The sequence below is a fragment of the Hyla sarda genome, chromosome 4 (genome assembly GCF_029499605.1).
Source record: "Hyla sarda isolate aHylSar1 chromosome 4, aHylSar1.hap1, whole genome shotgun sequence".
In the NCBI taxonomy this organism is placed as follows: Eukaryota; Metazoa; Chordata; class Amphibia; order Anura; family Hylidae; genus Hyla; species Hyla sarda.
The window spans coordinates 117,361,980-117,377,644 of NC_079192.1; positions in this window are offsets into that span (position 1 = coordinate 117,361,980).

Here is a 15,665-nt window from a genome sequence, read left to right on the forward strand (position 1 = left end):
TGAAAACCCCAAAAGGGGCATGGTCTATCAGAAAGAAGCATGGTATGCTGGCAGGGGGCATGTTCTCACACCTTATTTGTTATTGAATTCACCGAAAATTAATCTATGGCTGGAAATTGCCACCAAGAAGTTGGTGGGAACTTTACCGACCTGTGAATAGGAAACCCCTATAGTAAATAAAGTGGAACCACTCAAGTCTGAAACCCAATTCCACACTAAAAACCCAACACTCTTAGTAGATCAGGGCCAATAACATACTTTATTTTCAGTCATGTGGTTTTTCCACAATGTAATACTGTAATAGTATGCTGTATAAAGAAACACAAACCCCTGTGTGCTGGGAGAGTCAACAAACCACTTGCCTTGAACAGGTTATTTAAGTACAAAGCTATTATACCTAAAAGTCATCAACCTAGAGCCCAGACGTTTTAGCTCACAGAGTTATGTTTAGATTAGATACACTATAGAAAATCTTCACTTGAACAAGCAGAGTGGTGTGCAATTTTAACAGAATTACACTAAAATTTAAAGGGGTTATCCAGGAAAAAACTTTTTTTTTTTTTGTATATAAACAGGCTCCAGAAAGTTAAACAAATTTGTAAATTACTTCTATTAAAAAATCTTAATCTTTTCAGTACTGATGAATTTGAGTTGTTCTTTTCTGTCTAAGTGCTCTCTGATGACACGTGTCTCGAGAACCGCCCAGTTTAGAAGCAAATCCCCGAAGCAAACCTCTTGTACTCTGTGCAGTTCCCGAGACAAGCAGAGATGTCAGCAGAGAGCACTGTTGCCAGACAGAAAACAGCAACTCAACTTCAGCAGCTGATAATTATTGAAAGGATTAAGATTTTTTAATAGAAGTAATTTACAAATCTGTTAAACTTTCTGGAGCCAGTTGATATAAAAAAAAAAAAAAGTTTTTTCCTGGAATACCCCTTTAAAATCACTAATTTAATTTTCTTGCCAAGACCAGGAGATTATTTTTTTTTTGTTACCCTGAATCTGTGGGGGTGCACGTGATTCCCTGGTATGAGTCAAAAACATACATCCCCAAAGTCCAAAAATCCAACACTCCAAGAATTGGAATCAGTTGCATAATTTTGTTATGCTAATCAGTACATTTTGAGATGGGCAACCCAGCTAAGAACTAAATATACATTGGCTTTGTTTATGACAAATTTAAAAATATATTAACCCTTACAATGCTTACATTTGTAGAAGTTTTATGTACATATTTTAAAGTTGTTTATTTTCAGGGTTACATTATAAATGTTTTATGAATTCCAAAAATATTTGTAAGCAAGTTCCGCCATGCCGTGATCAACTATCAATACAAAAGAAAAAGTCTGGTCTGAAAAGGATAACATAGAATACATTTTTCATACTTTGAAAATGCTCATTATTGCAATTATTTCAAATAACTGGAAATTCAGACTATCAGAGAATGTTCTGTCCTCTATTGAACTAATATCAGATAATGAATGTGTACTTAGTGCAGTCTGGAACATAAAATACAACACAAGATATGACTAAAGTTTACAGTAATAAACAAAGATAATTATTGATGAGACAAAAACTATTTGTATAGAAAGAAAATGCAGTATATGAGAAAATGACAATTGTTGTGTGGACTTCACTTTAATCAGATGGAAGAGAAAAGTATAGATCATATAACCAGATGGAGAGGACCCACCAAAACTAGGATCTGGTATTTGACATAAAGGGGTACCTCCTAGATTCGGATGGCTGACATTATGCAACTCCCCCTTGTGACATCACACCACAACCCCTGCATTCATGTCTATAGAAAAGGGAATGATGGCCACCATGCCCCCTCCCATAGACATGAATGGAGGGGGCGTGGTGTGACAACATTAAGGGATGTGGCATAACATCACGACCACAGCTGCGGTAACCCAGCATTCTGAACATAATGTTCAGAATGCCAGTTGATTGCAATGAGATCGCGGAGGTCCCAGTGGCCAGACATCAGTGTGGGAATTACCCCTTTAACTAAATCATAGTAGTATAATAGGTAAAAAGTACCTAAAGTCATGTTCACACAATGGGATAATTTACTAATGTGATCCCAACTCTTTATTCTCAGATATTGTGCCCAAATTATGTTGCATAGTTTGTGCTTTGTGTGAATTTGTGCCCAAAAAAACTCCAAAAAAACCGACCAACTCTTCATTTTACTAAGAGTGGTCATCGGGAAAAGGAGTGTGGTCCCAACAGAAAGGGGGGTATCCTAACAATTCTAAAAAATCCCAAGAGATTTACTAATGTTTCCAAATAAAATTTGGTGGATTTGAGCTCTGGTAAACACGTAAGCTAAGAACAGGTGTAAAAAAAATTTAAATGTACAGAAAAATTTGTAAATACCATGGAAAAGAAAATCATCAGGGGAAAAAAACACAAAGAAAACTATTCTCCACTCTTAGTAATTAACCCCGATGTGTTTTTGAATAGCTCTGTAAAACACCCAATAAACAGCATTTCTACTCAAACATTTTTTTTACTATTGTGTTCTATTGAACTTTTGAAGTGTTTAGATTGATAACTAGAACTAGCTGGGAGAAGAGCGAGAGAAATGAGATCTACAAAGTAAGTCAATGGAATTGTCTTGGTCAGCCATACTTTTCTCTCCATTTGTTTGGGTTGGCGTTGATCGGGTCTGACCCCAACTGATAAAAACTTTTGACATGTCTATACATGTCAAAAGTTTTTTTAACCCCTTAAGGACCCAGCCAATTTTCACTGTAGGACCCGGCCATTTTTTGCACATCTGACCACTTTCACTTTAAGCATTTATAACTCTGGGATGCTTTTACCTTTCATTCTGATTCTGAGACTGTTTTTTTCGTGACATATTCTACTTTATGTTAGTGGTATAATTTTGTCCATACTTGCATCATTTCTTGGTGAAAAATTCCAAAATTTGATGAAAAAATTGAAAATTTTGCTTTTTTTTTACTTTAAAGCTCTCTGCTTATAAGGAAAATGAATATTCCAAATGAATTATATATTGAATCACATATACAATATTTCTACTTTATGTTTGCATCATAAAGTTGACATGTTTTTACTTTTGGAAGACACCAGAGGGCTTCAAAGTATAGCAGCAATTTTCCAATTTTTCACTAAATTTTCAAAATCGAAATTTTTCAGGGACCAGTTCTGTTTTTAAGTGGATTTGAAGGGCCTTCATATTAGAAATACCCCACAAATGACCCCATTACAAAAACTTCACCCCTCAAAGTATTCAAAATGACATTCAAAAGGTTTGTTAACCCTTTAGGTGTTTCACAGGAATAGCAGCAAATTGAAGGAGAAAATTCAAAATCTTCATTTTTTACACTCGCATGTTCTTGTAGACCCAATTATGGAATTTTTACAAGGGGTAAAAGGAGAGAAATCTTCCTAAAATGTGTAACCCAATTTCTCTCGAGTAAGAAAATACCTCATATGTGTATGTGAAGTGTTTGGCGGGTGCACTAGAGGTCTCAGAAGGGAAGGAGTGACAGTGGGATTTTGGAGAGTGAGTTTTTCTGAAATGGTTTTGGGGGGCCATGTCACATTTACGAAGCCCCTATGGTGCCAGAACAGCAAAAAAAAAAAAAAAACACATGGCATACTATTTTGGAAACTACACCCCTCAAGGCACTTAACAAGGGGTCCAGTGAACCTTAACACCCCACAGGTGTTTGATGACTTTTCGTTAAAGTTGGATGTGTAAATTATTTTTTTTTTTCACTAAAATGCTAGTTTTGCCTCAAATACATTTTTTTTACAAGGGATAATAGAACAAAATGACCCCAAAATTTGCAACCCCATCTCTTCTGAGTATGGAAATACCCCATGTGTGGACGTCAAGTGCTCTGCTGGCGCACTACAATGCTAAGAAGAGAAGGAGCGCCATTTAGCTTTTGGGAAAAAAAATTCTAGGAATGGAAGTCAGGGGCCCTGTGCGTTTACAAAGCCCCCCGGTGGTGCCAGAACAGTAGACCCCCCACATGTGACCCCATTTTGGAAACTACACCCCTCACAGAATTTAATAAGGGGTGTCGTGAGTATTTACACCCCACTGGCGTTTGACAGATCTTTGGAACAGTGGGCTGTGCAAATGAAAAATAAAATTTTTCATTTCCACGGACCACTGTTCCAAAAATCTGTCAGACACCTGTGGGGCGTAAATGCTTACTGTACCCCTTATTACATTCTATGGGGGGGATAGTTTCCAAAATGGGGTCACATGCAGGTATTTCTTTTTTGCCTTTATGTCAGAACCGCTGTAAAATCAGCCACCCCTGTGCAAATCACCAATTTAGGCCTCAAATGTACATAGTGCACTCTCACTCCTGAGCCTTGTTGTGCGTCCGCAGAGCATTTTACGCCCACATATGGGGTATTTCCGTATTCAGGAGAAATTGCGTTACAAATTTTGGGGGTCTTTTTTCCTTTTAACGCTTGTGAAAATAAAAAGTATGGGGCAACACCAGCATGTTAGTGTAAATAATTTTTTTTTTTTACACTAACAAGCTGGTGTAGCCCCCAACTTTTCCTTTTCATAAGGGTTAAAAGGAGAAAAAGCCCCCCAAAATTTGTAGTGCAAATATGTGGCCCTAAACTGTTTCCTTGAAATACGACAGGGCTCCGAAGTGAGAGAGCGCCCTGCGCATTTGAGGACTAAATTAGGGATCGCATAGGGGTGGACATAGGGGTATTCTACTCAAGTGATTCCCAAACAGGGTGCCTCCAGCTGTTGCTAAATTCCCAGCATGCCTGGACAGTCAGTGGCTGTCCGGAAATGCTGGGAGTTGTTGTTTTGCAACAGCTGGAGGCTCTGTTTTGGAAACACTACCATACAATACGTTTTTTATTGGGGGGGACAGTGTACCGGGGTGTATATGTTGTGTTTTACCCTTTATTATGTGTAGTGTAGTGTTTTTAGGGTACATTCGCACTGGCGTGTTACGGTAAGTTTCCTGCTAGGAGTTTGCGCTGCTGCGAAAAACTTGCCGCAGCCCAAACTTGAAGCAGGAAACTTACTGTAAGCCTGCCTGTGTGAACGTACCCTGTACGTTCACACGGAGGGGGGGGGGGACAAACCTCCAGCTGTTTCAAAACTACAACTCCCAGCATGTACTGACAGACCGTGCATGCTGGGAGTTGGACTTTTGCAACAGCTGGAGGCACACTGGTTGGAAAACCTTCAGTTAGGTTCTGTTACCTAACTCAGTATTTTCAAACCAGTGTGCCTCCAGCTGTTGCACAACTACAACTCCCAGCATGTACTGATCGACGAAGGGCATGCTGGGAGATGCAGTTATGCAATAGCTGGAGGTACACAACTACAACTCCCAGCATGCTTAGACAGCTGTTTGCTGTTTGGGCATGCTGGGATTTGCAGTTTTGCAACATCTGGAGGGCTACAGTTTTAGAGAATTCTGCAAAGTGATCTCCAAAGCTGTTTCAAAACTACAAATCCCAGCACGCCCAGACAGCAAACAGCTGTTTGAACATGCTAGGAGTTATAGTTTTGCAAGATCTGGAGGAATACAGTTAGAAACCACTGTATAGTGGTCTCTAACTGTAGCCCTCCAGCTGTTGCAAAACTACATATTCCAGTTTGCAACATCTGGAGGGCTAAAGTTAGAGACCACTCACCGGGTTCCATACGATCCAGCCACACGACATCACCGCCCGCCGATCTCCGTCGCCCGCTGCCTCCAACGCCCGCCCAGATGGGAAAGTGGATCTTCGGCGCCGGTCGCCGTCGTTTCCCCGTCCTGCCCCGCCTATTGTGGGTGGGCAGGACAGGGAAAATGAAAGTTAACCACCCTGCCCCCGATCTGCTATTGGTGGTCGCTTCTAGACCCCTGCCACCTCACTCCTATCCCTTCATGGGGACCTTGGGTGTCTTAGACAAATGCAATCCTCCTTATATTCCAGGTCACCGGATCCCCATAGACCAGTAATGATCTGGAATCGTGCAAATCGCAAGTGTGAATTCACTTGCGATTTGCCACGATCGCTGACATGGGGGGGTCTGATGACTCCCCTGGGCGTTTGCACGGGATGCCTGCTGAATGATTTCAGCAGGCATCCCGGTCTAATTCCCGCCGGCACGCGGCAGGGGCCGGAATTCTCCATGGCGTATGCCTACATCATGGGTCCTTAAGTACCAGGGTGTCATGACGTAGGCGTACGTCAAGGGTCCTTAAGGGGTTAAAGGGGTACTCCAGTGGAAAACTTTTTTTTTTTTTTTTTATCAACTGGTGCCAGAAAGTTAAACAGATTTTTTAATTACTTCTATTAAAAAATCTTAATTCTTCTAGTACTTATTAGCTGCTGAATCTTTTCTTTTTGGAACACAGAGGTCTCTGCTGACATCATGAGCACAGTGCCCTCTGCTGACAACTCTGTCCATTTTAGGAACTGTCCAGAGAACCATATGTTTGCTATGGGGATTTTCTTTTACTCTGGACAGTTCATAAAATGGACAGAGATGTCAGCAGAGAGCAATGTGGTCATGATGTCAGCAGAAAGCTCTGTGTTCCAAAAAGTAAAGGATTTCCTCTGTAGTATTAAGCAGCTAATAAGTACTAGAAGGATAAAGATTTTTTATAGAAATATTTTACAAATCTGTTTAACTTTCTGGCACCAGTTGATTTAAAAAAAAAAAAAAAAAAAAAGTTTTCCACCAGAGTACCCCTTTAAACTGTCCCTGCAACGCAGTTGCAAATAAATACAGGAAAACTGGTTAAGGAATCCTGTTTCTACCCAGTTTTCAGAACTATCTGTCATTTTAGCAACTGATTTAGGAGAACCCGGAGAGAAAAGGCTAATTCTTACTTGTGCGGCTTTTATTATTCTCTGGTGGGGATACGTCCATTATATATATATATATTGTGTTCACCTATTCACTTTGGGAGGTCACTAAAGGAGTGGAAAGTTTACAAAATGCTGCACATTCTTCGGTACTTATTAGCACTGTGCTGACGTTTCCGAATGACCAAACACGCTCGGTCAGCTTACCACAAAGCCAACAGAGGAAGCACACAGATAGTCAACATCAGCTCCTGTCTGGATTTTTTTTACAAGCATTGGAGAAAGGGTTAAATTATACCTCTTCCACCAAACTGATGGGAAGTGTTACATTAATCATGTCAGATGTTTCCACCCATCCGTTTCTTAGTGTCTATCTTCACAGTAAGATTCCCAGTCTATTTGATTTGTCTGAGGAATAAGCAATGAACACCTCAGCAGTTCCTCCATCCATTTCTGTTAATAGTGTGTTGTCTCACCGGTATTCAGTCTGATGAAGATGTACATGTCAGCTTTTCTGAGGTATCTCCTTCAACAGAAAGTGGATTAATTGACCGTGATTGTTTTTACTCATTGCTATGCATTTTTTTGGTGGGCAGTAATGGGAAGTTAACTATTTTTTCACCATAGACCCATTTTTTCACTAAAAGATGGCCTACTTGACCACTAGTGATAGTAGCTGACTGAAGTTGCTTGTAATTGCGAGAGAGGCCTGGTCAGACATGGCATCTGTCATTTATCTTCACCAAGTCCCTGTTCCTGTATGTCATTTTCATGAAAACATACACTAGGACTCCATGGAAACTATTTACTGAACAGGTGGCATATGTTTCATGCCTCACATCTGACATATTTTGTATGCTTTACAGAGTTTTATGCTGCATACTGCACCTAAACAGTAGGCATTCAATGTACAATATTTAGCATAAGTATTTTGTGTGACCACCATTATTTTCCAGCACTGCCTTAAGCCTCTTGGACATAGATTTCACCAGAGATTCACAGATTGCTACTAAAGTCCTCCATGACAACATCACAGAGTTGGTGGATGCTAGAGACCATATGTTCCCTCACCTTCCATTTGGGAATGCCCCACAGGTGCTCAATAAGGTTTAGGTCTGGAGACATGCTTGGACAGTTCATCACATTTACCCTTAGCTTCTTTGGCAGGGTAGGTCTTCTTGGAGGTGTTTGGGGTCATTATTATGTTGGAATACTGTCCTGTAGCCCAGTCTACAAAATGAGGGGATTATGCTCTGCTTCAGTAATTTACAGTACATGTTGGCATTTATGGTTCCCTCTTTGATCTGTTCTTCCCCAGTGTCAGCAGCACATATGCAGCCCCAGACCAAGACACACTTTTCTTTGTACTCCTCACCAGATTGCCGCCACACACACTTGACACCATCTAAACCAAATCAGTTTATCTTGATCTCATCGTAACCACATAACATGGTTCCATTAATCCATGTCCTTAGTCTGCGTGTCTTCAGCAAACTGTTTGCAGCTTTTCTTGTGCAACATCTTTAGAAGAGCCTTCTTTCTGGGACAACAAACTCACAGACCAATATAATGCAGTGTGCAGCATATGTCTGAGGACTGACAGGTTGACCTCCTCACCCCTTTAACCTCTGCGGCAGTACTGGCAGCACTCATATGTTTCACAAAGATAACCTCTGGATATGACATTGAGCAGCTGCACTCAACTTCTTTGGTCGACCATGGTAAGGTTTGTTCTGAGTGAAACCTGTCCTGTCAAACTACTGCACGGTCCTACCCACTGACCTGCAGATGGTCCATTGAAGTGCTGTAAAGCATGCAACAGCTATCACCAATTAACCGACCAGCTTGCAAAGAGAAAAAAAGTGGGGGATGGGCACTACACACGTATGCAATAGCCTTAATTCAGCACAAACAGCAGGAGACCCGGTGCACACACTTAGTCATGGGGTGCTAGACAATAGTAGAACCAGCAATTCCTCAAAAATATCCAAAAGAGGAAAAAAGCATGTAAGACATAAGCATAAGCATGTAAGACACTCACCATGTAAGACATAAGAAATTCTGACTTTATTGAAGTGATGTCCATATACAGTGCATATTCGGACAAGAATGAAACAATGTCCATAAACAGAAACAGTTCACCCGGGTGCAGGGAGGGAAGGCAGCTACCAGCCTGTAGCCGGAGCGTATCAGAAGAACGACAACGCAGTTTAGCCTCAATGACGCATCCTCCTGTTCCAGGTTCCTGTCGTTCTTCTGATACACTCCGGCTCCCGGCTGGTAGCTGCCTTCCCTGTTTATGGACATTGTTTCATTCTTGTCCGAATATGCTCTGTATATGTGCATCGCTTCAATAAAGTCTGAATTTCTCACATCTTACATGGTGAGTGCAGACATGCTTTTTTCCTCTTTAGTGATGAGCGGCATATGCCATATTCGAATTTGCAATATTTTGCAAATATGAGGACGAATATTAGTCCCACATTTGTGAAATTCGAATATTCGTTATATTCATGACGTTTTTTTCAATTGCAAAATTTTGCTATTGCAAATGCGAAATTAATTGCGAAATTTTGCTTGTCTGCGCATGCGCGCTATAACATCATGCGAGGGATATTGCTAGGGACGTTGCTAAGCTCTGACAACTGTGCTTGCAGAACTCTCATTGGCTCACAGGCATAAGTAGGGTGGAATTTCCACGAATATTCGCATTGCGAATATTCGTATTGCGAATATTCGCATGCATAAACCTTTCGCCTCACAGTCTCATCCTTGGGTCTTTAATGAAATGATACAAGCATTGCATTTATCAGTCGAAGGAGATGTCTACAATGTGCTCAGTTTTTAAAACAGTTTGAAAAAAAGACGAATATTCATAATAGCGAATTTTAATCGCGGAATTCGTAATATTCGTGAATTCGCGAATATGCGATATTCGCGATGAATATTCCAATTGCGAATATTCGTGAGCAACACTATTCCTCTTTTGGATATTGCTGTCACCAAATAAGTCAAGCACCCTGGCATCCATGCTTGGAGCTGCAAGACTTTAAATGTCTGTACTGTCTGTATCATGTCCTGCAATAAAAAGTGAAGAAAAGAGACATGGTGAGAGCAACTTTTATTTTCTATTATGCTAGATGTTTACATTGGACTGATATAACTTTCTAAAAGTACAGTACCTGGCGGGAAGATTATGGCTGTTGGAGTGTATACTACTTTGTGAAGCTATTGCAGTGCTGACAGCTATATCTGAACTGTTTGTAATACATTATATGGTATAAAATGAAAAGCACAACTTGTCTAGCAAAGAACAAGCCCTAAAACAACTTTGTCATTGGAAAAATTAAAAAAAATGTTGGTCTTAGAAGGTGAGGAAAAAGAAAACCTGAGCTAGAATTCAAAATTTGCCAGGTCATGAAGGGGTTAAAGAAGTAAAATAATGGAAAAACTATATAAATTGGGTATTGTTTTGGGTTGCGCCAGCCACGGGGATCCCATCATCAAACATGGCCGGTCGGAGGTCCCTTTACCGCTCCTGCCAAGTGGACCAGAGAAGAAGATCACTGAAAATACTGATCAGTGCTATGCCTATGTATAGCAATTTTCAGTATCTGCAATCTAAGGATTGCTGTAAATAGTCCACCTATGGGGACATAAAATGTGTAAAGAAAAGAAAAAATAAAAGTTTTTAAAAATGTGAAAAGCCCCTCCCCCAATACACATTTAAATGTCCTCTTTTTCCTATTTTATCCCAAAAGCATAAAAAATGTATTAACAAACATATTTCTTTTCGCCGTGTGTGTAAATGTTGGAACTATCAAAACATAATGTTAATTATCCTGCCACATCAACTTCCCAAAAAAAGTAAAAAAAAAGTGATTAAAAGTTACATATACTTAAAAGTGGTACTGATAAAAAATAAAAAACACTACAGATCACGGTGCAAAAAATGAGCTCTCATACAGTCCCGTTTCAAAAAAATGTGAAAGTTATAGGTGATCAAAATAAAGGGATTTTAAACATACTAATTTTTTAGTAAAGTTAGAATTTTTTTAAAACAGTAAAATAATAGAAAGGTATATCATGGCATTACGTCACGTCTCCAGTCCCGGAAACCCAGAGGTTTCCGAATCTGGAGGCAGAATCTGGGGATTTCGGGGGTCCCAGTGGCAGGCCCCCCGCGATCAGACATCTTATTACCTATCCTTAGGGGATAAGATGTTTTTGCCCGGAATACCCCTTTAAGGCCAAAACAGGCTGTGTCCTTAATGGGCTGAGGGGTGGGGGTTGTTTTCTTTGGTTTTGTTGTATGTTTCTATGATGTGTTTTTTTTTCCTTTACTGTTATAGCAGCTATTTGAATTTTTCTTTGGTAATCTGCAATAAAAATACATGCTCCTATGTTTCGTAATAGTATGCTTTGTGCTGTGTGTCTTATATGCATATAAATATTGAAAAAAAAAATGTTAATTTACATATATAAATAAAATATTTAAGAAAGGCCAGAGTTCTTTTCAATCTGGAAATCAATGGTGGTCTGAGATCACATACCATATTTATTGGCGTATAACACATGCTTTTAAAGCTTAAATAACAGGCAAAAACCCTGCATGCGTGTTATACGCTGATAAATCTGCCGGTCACCGATTGACAGAGGCATCACTACGTTAAAACTTTTGGGGCACCTGCCCCGAATGTGAACCGTTGGTGCGCCTAATGCAGGGGCGGACAAATCACATGTGCAGCATGTTCAGCTGCACAGGGACCCGCCACTACACATGGGCCCTCAGGCACTGGCCAAGGGCCCCCTTGAGAGAGAGGTGCAACTGCGCTGCTCCTGCTCCGGTATCATTAGGGAGACAGGCAGTAGCGCAGGGATGAAGGTACCTGATTCATGGCTCCGCCCCCAGCACAGGAAGAGGACGGAGGCCGAGAGCTGACAGGCCTCCCAGGAGCACAGCGGCAGTAAGGGGAAGTTATGTCCCCTGTCCTGCCTCTCTTCTCACTAGCAGTATAACCTGGGGCTGGGGGGTAGCAGCCCAGTGGGGGTCACTTTCCCTGCTCTGGTGTCCACAGGTCACCTACAGGTCACATTACGAGAACAATTTTTGGGAAAAATTGTGGCAAAAATGGTGCGGTTTTTACCGTGATTTCGAAAAATCACGGTAAAACTGCTCCATTTTTGCAGTGATTTTTCAAAAAATTGTTCTTGTAATGTGACCTGTAGGTGACCTGTGGACACCAGAGCAGGGAAAGTGACCCCACTGGGGCCACAACATGTGGACACCTGCTTGTATATTTATTATTAATCCATTAAGGCAGTATTTTCCAACCAGGGAGCCTCCAGCTGTTGCAAAACTACAAATTCCAGCTAAAGACTGTCCGGGCATGCTGGGAGTTGTAGTTTTGCAACAGCTGGAGGCACACTGGTTGGTAAACACTGAGATAGATAGATTGACTGGGCATAGATCAGTGTTTTCCTACCATGGTGCCTCCAGCTGTTGCAAAACTGCAGTCCAGGCATGCTGGGAGTTGTAGTTTTGCAACAGCTGGAGACACCCTGGTTGGAAAACACTATTTATCTATCGATCTATCCATCCCACAGGGTGCCTCCAGCTGTTGCAAAACTACAACTCCCACTCCCAGCATACCTCAACAGCCAAAGGCCCAGGAGTTGTAGTTTTTTAGTTTTGCAACATCTGGAGGCACCCTGGTTGGTAAAAAGATATCCATGTCCTATCTATCATCTATCTATCTATCCATCCATCTCATAGCTATCTATCTATCTATCTGCCTATCTATCTATCTCATATCCATCTCATATCTATCTGACTATATATCTCATATTTATCTATCTATCTATTTCATATCTTTCTATCTCATATCTATCTATCTATCTCCTATCTATCTATCTCATATGTAGCTATTATTGTTGCTCGCGAATATTCGCAATTCGAATTTTATTCGCGAATATTGCATATTCGCGAATTCGCGAATATTCGCGAATATAGCACTATATATTCGTAATTACGAATATTCATTTTTTTTTGTTTATTTTTTCACAGTACACATCACAGTGATCATCCCTCTCAGCTTGTGTGGTGTAAAGAAGGCTCTAATACTACTGTGTGATACTGGTGTGCGAATTTTCGCTTATGCTAATTTTTGTATATGCTAATTTCCGCATATGTAAATTTTCGTATACGCGAATTTCGCATATGCGAAAATAAAACGAGAATATTACGAATATGCGAATATTCGCGAATATATGACGAATATTCGTCCATATATTCGCGAATATTCGCGAATTCGAATATGGCCTATGCCGCTCAACACTACTAGCTATCTCATATCTATCTATCTCATATCTAGTTATCTCATATCTAGCTATCTATCTCATATCTATCTATCCATCTCATATCTATCTATCTCATATCTATCTCATATCTATCTATCTCATATCTATCTATCTCATATCTCATATTTTTCTCCTACCTGAACTCCTACCCAGGCACGTTCTTTGCCCAGGGGTCCTTTGCTGTCTGTATCCGCCCCTGCCCGAATGTATGAACTCCCTGCTGTGTCTGTGTTAGCAAACAGTAGCCGCGCAACCAGGCTGCTGTTTGCCAGTGGCAGCGTGCCGGTGGGACACCTGCTTTATTGATTACAGTACCGTAGGGCAGGCCCTTTAACAGACCGGGGGCTACTGGTAACAGACATGCATGCCGCGGTGCGCAGACTCGTCTGTTATCAGGGACAGAAACAGTGGCGAATCAGCCTGAAAATCCCCCCCAAACCCCTTCCCCCCCACACTATAGCATGGTGGAGTGGGACAGCTCCTGCTCCACCAATCCCTCACCCTTCTCGCACGCCGTTCCATTTTTGCAAAGTGAGCGCTGCGGGGACACCATCCACTACAGACGCGATGACGTCACATCATCGCGTTGGCTCCTGGAGATCACGTCCCCGCAGCTCACACTCTGCAAGAATGGAAAAGCGTGTGAGAAGGGTGACGCTGCGGAGGGGAAAGCTGCAGAGCCAGACAGAGCTGGAGTGCTATATGGTACAGGGGAATTATTAAAATTGGGGGGGGGGGGGGGGGGGCACATTATAAGTGAGGGGCACATAACAGGGGGTCACTATATGTGACAGGCACATGACCCCTAACATATAATACCCCCCTGTCATCTGCCCCTCACATATAATGGCCCTTTGTCATGTGCCACATCATAGATAAGGGCCCTTTTATGTGTATCTGCCCCCATGCAACCGCCCCTGGGAGCAAATGTCGGGGGCCCTTATATATGATGTGGCACATGACAATGGGCCATTATATATGAGGGACAGATGACAGGGGTGTATTATATGTTAGGGGTCATGTGCCTGCCACATATAATGACCCTCTGTTATGTGCCCCTGACTTATCATGTGCCCTTTTATGTGTAAGTCAGGGGCAGATGTCAGGGGGCCATTATTTGTGAGGGGCACATGACAGGGGCCATTTTAAGTGAGGGGCAAATGTCAAGGGGGCATTATATGTTGCGGGTACATGACAGGGTGGCTCCCCTGTCATGTGCCCCCTACATATAATTCCCCCTTGACATTTGCCCCTCACTTATAATGCCCCCTGTCATGTACCCCTCACATATAATACCACCCTGTCATCTGCCCCTCACATATAATGGCCCCCTGTCATGTGCCCCTCACATATAATGGCCCCCTGACATTTGCTCTTCACCTACAATGCCCCCCTGTCATTTTCCCCTCACATATAAGGCCTCCTGACATGTGCCACTCATATATGTACTGCCCCCCTGTCATGTGCCCCTCACATATAATACCCCCTGTCCTGTGCCCTTCACATAAAATGCCCCATGTCCTGAGCCCCTCACATATAATGCCCCCTGAGGGGCAGGACAGGGGGAATTATATGTGAGGGGGCAGGACAGGGGGCATTATATATGTGGGGGCAGGACAGGGGGCATTATATGTGAGGGGCACAGCACAGGTGACATTATATGTTAGGGGCACAGGACAGAGGGCAATATTATTATTATGTGGGGGGGGGCAGAGTGTTTACCCCAGAAATTCTTTATATATACACTATACCTCTGGATTGCTAGTTTGGACTTTATGGGCCACAGTACATTACGGTATTGTATTTAGAGGATGCACGGCAAGGTTATATTCAGAGAGTGCAGTGTGTGGTAGTATTATATTCAGAGAGTGCAGTATGTGGCAGTATTATATTCATAGAGCGCAGTAGGTGGTTGAATATAATACTACCACATACTGCACTCTCTGACTATAATACTGAGAGTGCAGTATGTGATAGTTTTATATTCAGAGGGCACAGTGTGTGGTAGTAATATATTCAGAGGGTACGGTGTGTGGCGGTTTTATATTCAGAGGGCACAGTATGCAGTAGTATTATATTCAGATGGTATGGTGTGTGGCGCTTTTATATTCAGAGGGTACAGTATGTAGTAGTATTATATTCAGATGGTATGGTGTGGCAGTATTATATACAGAGGGTACAGCGTGTTCTAGTATTTTCAGAGTGTGTACAGTGTGTCAGAATTATATTCAGAGGGTGTGTGCCAGTATTATATTCAAAGGATACAGTGTTTGGCAGTATTATAATAATTATTGTTTTCATATAAAGGATCAGAATGAGCTGACATAGTGAGGAGACGTCTGGGCGTCAAGTTCTGCAGAGAGAACATTTAGCTGGACTTGGTGGTATGTACATCTGAATTAGATAAGGGAAAACTATAGAGAAGATGTCACCTGTAGTCACTGATATCATTGTGTATGCTGCCTGACTGT